At 38.2% G+C, this 11,795-nt stretch overlaps 1 pseudogene; it reads right to left on the bottom strand.

The window, feature by feature from the left end:
• Nucleotides 1-8,088: 8,088 nt before the first annotated feature.
• On the bottom strand, nt 8,089-8,195 carry LOC114639336 (annotated as a pseudogene).
• Between the last annotated feature and the right edge of the window lie 3,600 nt (nt 8,196-11,795).

Below are 11,795 nucleotides of genomic sequence, written 5' to 3'. Positions count from 1 at the left end.
ATCCAAGCACTCTGGAGACTTGAGCAGAAGGATCATCAGTTGAGGCAGTATGGGACACATAAGACTCTATCTCGCAAACAAAAGAATTGTGCTAGCAAGACAGGCTCGCTCTATTAAAATGCTTGCTGAGCAAACCTGATGATATGAGTTTGATCTATAGATCCTTTGGATCTATAGATTCTGGAAGGAGAGAATTGACTCCTGAAAAAGTTATCTTCTCATTTCTATGTGCTCTCCTTAGCACACAACCTAATTCATTCATATTCATTCTCTGTCTCTCTCCCTCTCTCCTTCTCTCTCTCTCTTTCTCTCTCTTTCACATACACATACACTAATAGTAAAAATAATAATAATAACAACAATAATAACAACAGCAGGAATAGGAAGAGAAATATGCCCCAAAAGAAACCATCATCATGGTCCATGAAATAAATAAATAAATACATATTGAATGAATTAATATCTAGTGTTTTTGTCTCATTTCTTTCATTACAAAAATTTCTACGAATGGAGAAAAGCTGTTTTTTTTTAGAGGACTCTGAACAGTGTATATAGTAATATAAATTGGTATTTTTAAAAGTATTTAAGTTCTCAGTAGCTCAGGGTATAATTTAGTGGTAAAGCACTTTTCTGGTATTTGCAAGGTTCTAAGTTTTATTCCCAGCCCCTATTTAAAGGAAAAATAAATCTGTTTACTTTATGACCAGAATTTGTGGTTGTACAGGGATATGAAAGACACTGGATCTAAAGATAAAAGAATTGTGTTCAGATCTGGCTGGTGAGTTTGTCATTTATGCCCTGTTCTATGATTTTTCCTAGGAAGATGTGAACAATGTCTTTTCACATCAGGTAGAACACCAACTGCAGACCAAAGACACAGTTTTACCCAAGTTTAGTAAACTAGTTAGTTTTTTAGGATTACTTAAGTGAGCATGATGATGGGCTCCTTACAGGAGCATGGATGACTCAGAGGTAGCTATCATCTCTGAAAAGCCAAGCTTAGCATGAGCATTGACTCAGAAGTTATATTCCAGGAATTCACTCTGGACCTCCCAGGCAAGGTTAGACATCCCTTCTTTCAGATCCCACTGTGGTGGTGTGAAGCAGTGCCATGAAATCTAGTGTAGTGCATCCTGATGAGTATCTGATCTGTAGCAGCACTCAAATGCTGCTAACTTTAAAGCATAATCATTACTCTAAAGTGTCTAAAAATATTCACTGCCTGTGCCTGTATAATGTCCAAGACAAATGTTTTTGATATTTCAGAATATATAATAATGGTTTTTGTGGTGTGATAGTTTAATCTAGAGTCTCATACATGCTGGGAAAATACTCTACTACTGAGCTAGCTGTATCCCTAACTTTAGTATTTGTTTGAAACTACCATTTAACTCCAAATTTGCTTTTTAAAAAATTACATATGGCAGGGGGAGGGTTCCTCACATGTTTCTATGTTCACCATGTGCACACCTTGTGCCCATGAAGGCCAGAAGAGGAGCATCAGATTGCCTAGAGTTGCAGTTACAGACCATTAGTTGTGAACCATTGTATAGGTGCTAGGAAATGAACCCAGGTCCACTGGAAGAGCAGCCACTGCTCTTAACCACTCAGCTATCTCTTCAGTCCTTCAAATTTTCTTTTGAAGGCAGTAGCTTTACAAATGGCATGTATTAAAAGTGAATTGTCCGTTCATTATGCTTCAAGTAATATATGATAAACACATTTTTTGCTAATTCAAACGAAGAAAAGTAATTTCTGCTTTTCTCTTATTCTTTGGACCCCAGAGCCATTTTATATACCGTTTTCCCAAAAGAGAAGGTGTGATCTCAATGAGGGGAAATGGCTTGACCACAATATCAGAAACAGAAGCTACACAAGGAACCCTCCATTTTTCCAGTTTAATTGCATTATTTTCCCCCGCTTCTATTCTTTCCAACTACTCCCATATCCCTTACTACCTCTCAGATTCAGGGAGGGAGGGAGGATATGAATGACAACCTGCTAAGTCAGTTTAGTGTACCTTATATGTGTACATAAATGTTTTCAGGACTGACCACTTGGTATTAGATAACCAGTTAGGGGGCTCGTCCTTGGGAAAGACTAATTCTTCCTCTCTCAGCAGCCATCAATTGCCTGTGGTTCTTTTTTTTTTTTAATTTATTATTTTTATTTCATGTACACTTGTGTTTCGCCTGCATGTATGTTTGTGATAGGGTGTCAGATGACCTGAAATTGTAGTTACAGTTGTGAGCTGCCATGTGGGGCTGGGAATAGAGCCTGGGTCCTCTGGTAGGTAAAGCCAGTACTCTTAAACGCTGAGCCACCTCTCCTGCCCCTTGTCTGCAATTCTTTGTCTAGGTGTGGGGCCATGCAAGACCTCCCCCTTTCCAATTAGCATGTCTACTGATGGTAAGTATAGCATATACCTTTAATTTCAGCACCAGAGAGGCAGAAACAGACTGATCTTTGTGAATTCAAGGCCAGGACAGCCAGGAATACCTGGAGAGTACTTGTCTTAAACAATAACAAAAGAATAATAAAATAAGACTTCCGGTCTGGGCCCAAGCATAGAGCAGGTCACAGGCGGCAGCTCCATACCCAACCCCAGAAAACCGAGAGAAAGAGGGACTCCCAGGAGCTTTAACTCAGGCAGCATCCCAGGTAAAAATGAATCACCCGTGATGTCAGCGGTTAGAAGTTCTAATCCAGATGCTGGCCTCCGAACTTATACTACTCAGACCTTCGAAGGGCCATTGACAAGAACATCAAACAGCTAGAGATTGACATCACTAATCTGAAGAAATCCCTCATTTCGCTGTCTGAAGAGACCTCCTAAAATCGAAAAGACCCTTATTGGACTTGATTTACTCTAGTACAATAGAAAAGACTGTATACAGCTCTTGACTGTGTACAACCCTCAAAGAAGAAGGTTGCCTTTACATAGACAAGACAAGGAGGGTTAAAGAGACCATGAAATAGGTAGTGAAGGCCCTAAAAAAAATCAGAGAGAGAAAGAGACAGATGAATGCTGGTACAAGAATTGGTTTGCAGCCTCTACAAAGTTGTCAACCCTATTTCCTTCCATCTTGGGACCATTATTTGGGTTCTTTTTGCTTTTTTCTGCTGGTCCCTGGCCCTCAAATAGGCGGACTAACTCTGTGATACAACAGATAAATAATTTGGTAGCAAAACCTACTCAGATACATTATCATAAGTTAGCTATGGAGGACCACGAGACTCAAGATGAGGTTGTTACTTTATACAGGGTGTTTCCAAAACCCATCTCCACCCAACCTAAAAGGGGGGACTTCTGCCCCTAGACCAAGCAGAGAGGGGCCACCTAGAACCCCCTCTGACAGGCGATCTGAATTCTTGCTTAGGCTGCGAGGCTAAGCACTGCAAGGGAATATAAATAAAAGATAAAAATATCTCTCTGGGTTCCCTGAGGGACAAGCCTGACTGCATAGGGGTTGATGTCAAAAGTATCCCCTCTCCAGGAAAAAGACATCGGGACAGGTATGGCCCTCATGCCTCACTGGACACCGACAGGGGGACTGGAGCCATTACAAGGTCCCTTTCAAATACTGGAGGTCAGGCCTCTATCCCCGCCTTCGCAAGTTTAGAATTGCCACAGTCCTTCTATACTTAGAGAAGGGAGGAGATGTCAGGGGCAGCCCTGCTTACACACTGTAGGCCTAAAATCAGCCATAAGCCTAAAATCAGCAATAGGCCTGTCATACATGTACACTAACACCAAGTCTTGGGTCTCAGTGGAAAAACATTGAAACAGATGGCTATAAGCTAATGTCAACAGGCAGCTTTTGTGGAAATTTACCAGCCTGAGTAGTCATACACCTTGTAAATAGGTAGCCTTGGCAGACAATACCAACTTAGATAAGGACAAGCGAGTCATAGGCAGAGTCATAGTGAATTGTCCCCTGAACCTTCACCTAGCCTATACCTGGTTCTGAAGATATCTGTATTCCCCCTGAATACCCACACTCCAGTGTCATTCCCTTCCCCACATCCTGCCTTTCTGTGTTTATAACCCCTGTGTGAATTAATTACGATTTGAGAAAAAATAAAATAAAATAAATAAAAAAAGAATAATAAAATAAAAAAATTTTAAGCACTTCCTACTTCATGTATATTCAAATTATGTCATCTGCTGAAATATTCTTATGTTAATCTTTATATTTCCTTCATTGAAACATTATTTCTAAACTCCTATTACTTCTAAAGCATTATTCTTTTATACACATATATATTCTTAGAACATAAGAAAATCTCTTATGAAATGATTTCTCTTTTTTAGTTTATTTTCTCAACTACTTAAAACTGAATACAACAAATAAAATATTCTAGGTCTCTTCTCATTTCCCCTACTAAGAAGTTCTATAGTACCTGTTTTGTATTCTTCCAAACTGTTATCTTGGAAGCAGTTCCCATACTGAGTCATCAACCAAAATTCCCTCTATTTTCCAGGCAAAGCAATAGTTTCATTATTTTTAAATGACTCATTACTTATGAGTCATCATACCTTCTGGACTCTCTTAAAATAAAAGGTTTTAAAGAAAACTCTTTATTCTACAGTTCTTTTCAAACCCTTGAAATGACCTATTTTGAGTGGCATGGAAATTCACCCAATTTCACTATTTACAATTTATGTTGTTCATTTCTTCTTAAACCCTTTTACTGACCAAGATAAACAATGGAATTTCTTTACCTCATGTTCTCTGCTCCAGATGTTTCCTGAAGTGGAACAAAGTGTGTAATACCTTTTTTCTATTTTCTATCATTACATTATGGTTCTTAAGGTTTTATTAACGTCCCAGATTTCTCTATGAAATAAAGCAGAAACATCCATAAAAGTAAGGTAAAGCTCTAAAATCCCTTTTTAATTTCTAGATTTTGTTAACAAATGTTATTTGAATATTTTATATTTAAAGTATCAATTCTAAATGCTTTTTTTAGATGACAATTTTTACTTTATCTGGGTCTATTCCTTAGAGTCAACCACTATCAACTTTTTCTTTACTATTTCAATTTATCTTCATATTTCTAGGTCACTCGTTAGTTTTAAATGTTTACTATGAACTTCAGCTCTCACCATTTCACCACATTAACAAAATAAACATTAAAGGTTATATGTTCACAGTAGATACAGGAAATACATTTGACAAATTTAAATACACATAAGAGATTTCAAACAGTATATATGGTTACTTTGTTTTTGTTGTTTGTTGTTGTTGTTTGCTTGTTTGTTTCATCAAAAGCACCACCATAACTCAGTGAGGACAAAATACTTTTTAAAATGGTAATAGGATAAGACTTCTTGGCCTTGTGTACTAGCCAAGAATTGTACTAAGCTGCACACCTAGCGACAGGGATTAATATTTTGAACAAATGATGCTGACTGATCTTTAAACTCAACTATAAAAAAATTAATTACATAAAAGTTAAGTCAAGGGCTAGGGAGATGGCTCACCAGTTAAGTGCATTGGCTGCTCTTCCAAAGGACGAGTACCTATGTGGCAGCTCAACTGTCTGTATCTCCAGTTCCAGGGGATCCGATACCATCAAACACATATAAGCAGACAGAACACCAACACACATAAAATAAAAATAAATTTTAAAAATATGGCCAAAGCGCCCCCAGTGTCCATGAAGAGAGGCTAAGGCCGAATGCTCCAGCCCAGGGCTGCAGGCACCTCAATGTGGGCATGTCATTATCATGAGTCCACACTACCATGGGAGCCATGAGCAAGAGGAAGCTGCAGCCCACATGGCCAGCACTCAGGATGACCCCCCCCCCAGCTGTGAACAAGTTAAAACAAGTTTCTTAAAAGACAAGTTGGCATTTGCATCAGGGGCGGTAACAGCCTCTCTTATAGCCTGGTGTATTCAAAGACAAGGAGAGTCGGTTGAAGAAGTTACTCAATATAGTTGGAGAACTTTCCAGAGAGAAATAGAAAAAGGAAAGAAGTTGTATGTTCTGGAAGGAACTCTTGAAGAGACAAATGAAAAAGAAAATGACTTTCCAGACTCTGGAAGAGACTAAAAAGGAGGATGGTACATCTTCAGATCTCAAGAGGTCAGAATGTCAACTCATGGCCCCATGAACTTACTAGGTCCTACTGCCATTGATGTTGACATCCCAGTACCAGAAATTGGCTTGAAGCTTAAAGGGAAACCAGGGTAGTTTGGGATTTCTGGCCAGGTTCTATGTGCAAAGATTCTAGGGAGAGAGCCAGAAACACAGACAGCTCTTCTGGGGTCTCCCCTCTGCACAGTGAGTCTGTTGTGGCCACTCTCCTGACACCCAACTGTCTCCTCAGTCCAGAGGTGTCCTCATGTTACATTCTTACCCTCTCAGAGCTGCATCACCACATGCAATCTTTCTGTTGACTTTGTTCACATTTTATCCAGTTATCCCCTTTGGATGTTCAAAAGGTACATTCCCATATACCACAGTAACCATGAAACCATCTTTTATCTTTTCTATGTCCACCCTGTATTAGAACTCATGCTCTTCCTGTTTTCAGCTATGCTTCCCTCCCATTGCCTCATTAACAGTGAATATCCTAGGGATCATTATCATGGACTATTCAGCATCATTCTCCCAATGCCTGACATAAAGGGGAAATGTTTTATTAAAGAATTAGAGCAATAACATTTAGCAAGCAGTTCCTGCATTGCATCCTAGGTGTTCTAGCCTATCACATGTGAGATACCCTAATTTTAATCCTAGCACTGAAGAGAGTGGGAAACAACTTAAATATATTTTAGTAAGTAATTGGGTAAACAAAAAATCATATGATACTACTCAGCAATAATAGGAAATACTTAGTCATACATAATAATGTGAAATACTGAGAGAAGCCAGTCTATATATTTATCCATTATTTCTTACACTGTGTCTCAAATAGTACGTTGCTGAGTTTAAAGATGTACATACACATGTACTTTAAAAAAATTCTTTTTGAGTTTCACATTATGTACCCAATCCCTGTCTCTTGGTATCTACCCTTTGCCCTTTCAATGTCTACCCCCCGCCACATACACACACACATACACACACACACACACACACACACACACACACACACACACACATGCGCACAAGAGAAAAGAAAGAAAAAAAGGAACAAAATAAATCTTGGTGTGGAAGCTGCGGTGTGTCACGGTGTTTCTCATAATATACCATTTTGTCCAAACATCTTTATTTGCAATTCTTCATTACAGTGAGTCATTGATCTGTTTCACGTCCTCTGGCTTCTGCTGCACTATCAATACCGGATCCTCACCAGGACTCTTCTGGAATATCGCGTTGTTACTCTATGTCATGGAGATCTTACAGCTTTGGTTCTGCAGGACCGGCCCCTTCACACACTCTAGCAATTCATAGATGGGGTAGATGTTGAGATGGGCCAATTCAAAACCCGGGATCTGGGCCTGGGAGATAGCTGAGTTGGTCAGCCCACCGACTTTCTTGTACCCACAACACCAGGTCAACTCTCCCGCACTGCAGCTCCCTCCCCCTAACTCAGCCAATAGGTAGCCAGCTCTCCTGCTCTCATGCCCTCCAGGGCCAGCTCACTACCCCATTCCCCACCCCTACCCTGCCCCTGCCACAGTGCTATCTCTGTCATACTGCCCAGGCATGGTGCAAGGCCTGCTCTCCTGAGTGCTTTAGCCAATGGACCAGCTCTGTGCAGCCCTTGGACATCAACATGGTTTCAGGCAGCAGCCCAGACCAGAGATGTCCACATACACTTGCACTTTTTAAAGGTTTTTAGATTCATAGAACTAATCTCTCTTCCAGAAAACTGACAAATTTATACTAATACTATCAAAGTGAGAGAGGGATTAGCATTCTACATGTTGATTTGGTAGATCTAAATACAGAAGTACAGAGTGTTAAACTTTACTTCCTTGATCACTGACTAGTCTGCACACCTTTTCATTTACTTATGAGACGTTTTTTCATTGTGCATTAGTAAAGAACCATATTTTTTCTAGAAACAGTTGAGTAGTTTAGAAAAGTATGTCCAATAACCCAGCATCACACAGGATTCTAACAGTGAAGAATGTTGCTTGTGAAAGTCAGAATCTAATGCCAATTGAATGGTGGTAGTTTTGTCAATAAACAAGAATATGAAAAAATAAAATAAACAAGAATATGCTCTTCCATGACTAAAAAAGTAAAATATTTTTAAGTGAAAAATGTAGCATTGGAAAAGAGATCTCATTTGTTAGGGTTTCTGGTTGAGGTGTGCGGCTTCAGAAAGTAATATGAGATGCTTCAGGGCAGGCAGGATAGCACAGTTACCTACCCTGAATTGGTAGTTACAGAAAAAGGGGAGCAGGTATATGGAAAACGGATGATATTTAAGTTCTGTAGCTCACAGAAGTGGTATTTCTTTCCTGTTTGGGTAACTGATACAGTAAAGTGCACCACTATTACTGGGGAAAGTCAGCAGATTTCACAGGAACTCCATGTACTATCTTTTCAACTTTTGTATGTACAATTCAGTCCCTTCTGTTATCTTAGCCACATTTGAAGTATCCCTATATGACAAGATATAGCCCTATCAGAGAGTGTAGAATAATATGCATTAACTTAGGAAGTTTTATTGACTAACATGTATTCTTTGATTTATTTCAAATTTTAGTATGACAAATTCTTCCATGTTAATTTATTAACCAATTGTTTGGTTACTATTCAGGCCTAAGAAAAACATTTCTGTCTATTTCTGAAATTTCACAGAAAAAAATATTTGTTTTGTTGTTGTGTTGTGCTCATTAAAAAACTAATTTGACATGTTTTAACATATATTACTCATATTTTATTAATATAAAATCACTAACTATATTAGAAAATAGTCCTGAAATATCCCATGTAGTTATCCGATAGCTTCTCAACGTTATTAGATACTTCCCCCTGTATCTTTATTCAACATTCTTTAAAAATATTAGCTTGATAGCTAGGTACTGAACACCTATAATCCTAGCAGTTGGGAGGTTGAGGCTAGCTTAGGCTACATAGTACCAGCCCATTCAGGGATATATAGTAAGACCCTGTCTCAATTCCCCTCAAAAGTAAAACATTAGGTTTCTAAAAAGGTATAACTTCTTAATGCTTGACATTATTTCTTTTTAAATTGTATTTGTATTTATGAGTATGCTTGTGTCTGTGTGAGCATATGCCATGTATGTATAGGTGTTCCCAGAGGCCAATAGAGGGCATCATATCCCTGAGAAATAGCATTACAGGTAGCTGTGAGCTGTCTGATGTGGTTGCCGGAACTGAACTCAGGTACTCTGGAAGAACAGCAAGTGCTCTTAACCACTGAGTTATCTATTTTGTTCCAGCTTACTGCTATTTCTGTACTTTGTGTTGGGTTGTTCTGTTTATATGTCTTTTTTAAAGGTAATTTTTCTTCCATTGCTGTTTAACTTTTGTTCCATAACACATTTTATGGTTGGGCTACATTATAGTTTTCCTTTATTACTAAACACATCTGTTACTATTGAACTTCTTGCTGCATCAGCTTCAACCAGTCGGAATATACCTAGTTATATGTAAGCCTCCTAAAATTTTGAAGACAAGCAGGTTGGGGATGAGGCAGTAGTTAGTTCAAACTCCATTCACATAGCAACTAAATTCAGACACAGGAACAAAAGCAGGGTTAAGAAGCAGGGTATGATGGCATACCCCTATAATCCTAGCACTTGAAGGGCAGAGGCAGGAGAATTGCTGCAGGTTGGAAGCCAGCTAGGGATACATAGGATGCCTACTCAGATCTATCTCGAGAAAACCATGAAGAGGAAGGTGATAGAATATTAGAATTAACATTTATATTTGGTTGGAAAAATAAAAGTATTATGATAATATCAGTGTTCCTTCCAGATCATAAGTTTATTACATTTGTATTCAAATTAAAAGAAAATTCTTAAAACTAACAGTTGAACAGTTTACCTAGAACACAATCAAAGAACATTTAGAAGGTAAGGTATCAGAAATTAGGGATGTGGGTTGTATCACAAGTTAATAGAACTTTATAATAGTACTGGTACAAACACAGTTACCTTAGATCCAAAGAACCATCAGTTAATATTGTAATTACTATAAAATTTTAACACAAGAAAGATTTCTTTCAGTACATGGTAGTGAATGTCCACAATCCTAGCACACAGGAGACAAAGGCAGGCAAGTCACCAGTTTGAAGCCAGCCTAATTAGACCCTGTCTCCAAACAACTATTCTTTTACATTAATAACTTCTGTACTCACTAAATTCCCAATACCTAAATATGTAAAAGATAACATAGATTGCCTTCCATAAATAAACAAATGAAGTAAATATAATAGCATTTAGGATTAAAGAAATAAAATATGAATATTTTTGTTTTTAAGTGGGTAAAGATTTTTATTATTAAGATGCCAGTAATGCTGGGCATGATGGAACACACCTTTGATACCAATACTCAGGAGGCAGAAGCAGGTGGATTTCTGTGAGTTCAATGCCAGCTACATAGCATGTTTCACACTAGCCCTGGCTACATAGTGACACCCTGTCTCAAAACAATCAACCAATGACAGTGATGAGTCAGTGAGACTTGCATTCTCCTTCACTGCTGTAATTATTTTTACTAACATTGCCTTGATGCACTGTTCTTGATTCATCCGTATTACACATTCAGTGGTTCAGCAAAGGTTGGCTATACCTTTGAAATGGATACATCCAAACATCTGCTGCACTGTTACTATCTTGGTCCTAGCTTCCCAGCATTGCAATCCTGTTTATTTCCCTGTTTCTTTTCCTGTCTTCTATGTGCCTGAAAGCAACTGTTGAAATCATGAGTTTAAAAAGTGACTGTCTTTGGATGATCTTCTGAGTGTCCCAGTGCACTCACAGTTAATGGAACTCAGTTCCATTATAGAGATCTAGGGCTCATACATGGTTAAAAATCCTCCTTTCCTTTATGACCTTATCTCTTATAATATTCTTGCTTTCTCTGCTTCAACCACTTTAACCTCCTTATCCTTGTAGTAAATCAAGTAGGTTCCTATCTCAGGACCTTTGCACTTAAGATTTATCTGCCTGACATGATTTATCTGATAATACCTGTTTGCCACACTCCCTCTCTTTTTACAGATCTTTGTTCAGATGTCAATAAAGTTGCCTCTGGCTTCTACTATTAAACACCTTTATTTTTTTCTAAATCCTTTCCCTGCTTCATTTTTCTTAATAACACATATCTATTGGGTCATATGTTTATTTACATTTTACTGTTTTTTCTAACTACATTTTCACCTCAGTAAGAGCAAAGCCATGACTTCATTTACTGCTATAACCCACCACTAGCACTTAGAGCAGACAGCATAGTAGACATTCTCTGGCTTGTGGTTAAATGAATATATTGGCAGACATTTTGTAAAAACTACTACAGATTTTACAAGCTGTTTTTTTTAAAGTAACAATGATTAAAGAAGTCTTATGAATCTGGTAAAAAGAAAGAGGGGGGAAGGGAGGAAAGAAGGAAGGAAAGAAGGAAGGAAGGAGAGAAGGAAGGAAGGAAGGAAGGAAAAGAAAGAGATGTACATGAATATGGTCCAGAAATATGGGACCAAGAACAGTAATGAAGGTTGTTTTTCTATACTTAAGTACAGAGAAGTTGATAGAAGAATAATTTCCAATTATAGAGGAACATTCAAAATTAGGAACAGGCCCCAAGTGTTGGCAGTCTTTGAGAAGAGGTTAAGTTGATGGAAGCAGACAGTAGGTGCAGT

The sequence above is a fragment of the Grammomys surdaster genome, unplaced genomic scaffold (assembly GCF_004785775.1).
Source record: "Grammomys surdaster isolate TR1022 unplaced genomic scaffold, NIH_TR_1.0 125698, whole genome shotgun sequence".
Lineage (NCBI taxonomy): Eukaryota > Metazoa > Chordata > Mammalia > Rodentia > Muridae > Grammomys > Grammomys surdaster.
Note: the sequence above shows the minus strand (reverse complement) of the source record. Positions and strands in the feature narration are given on the sequence as shown.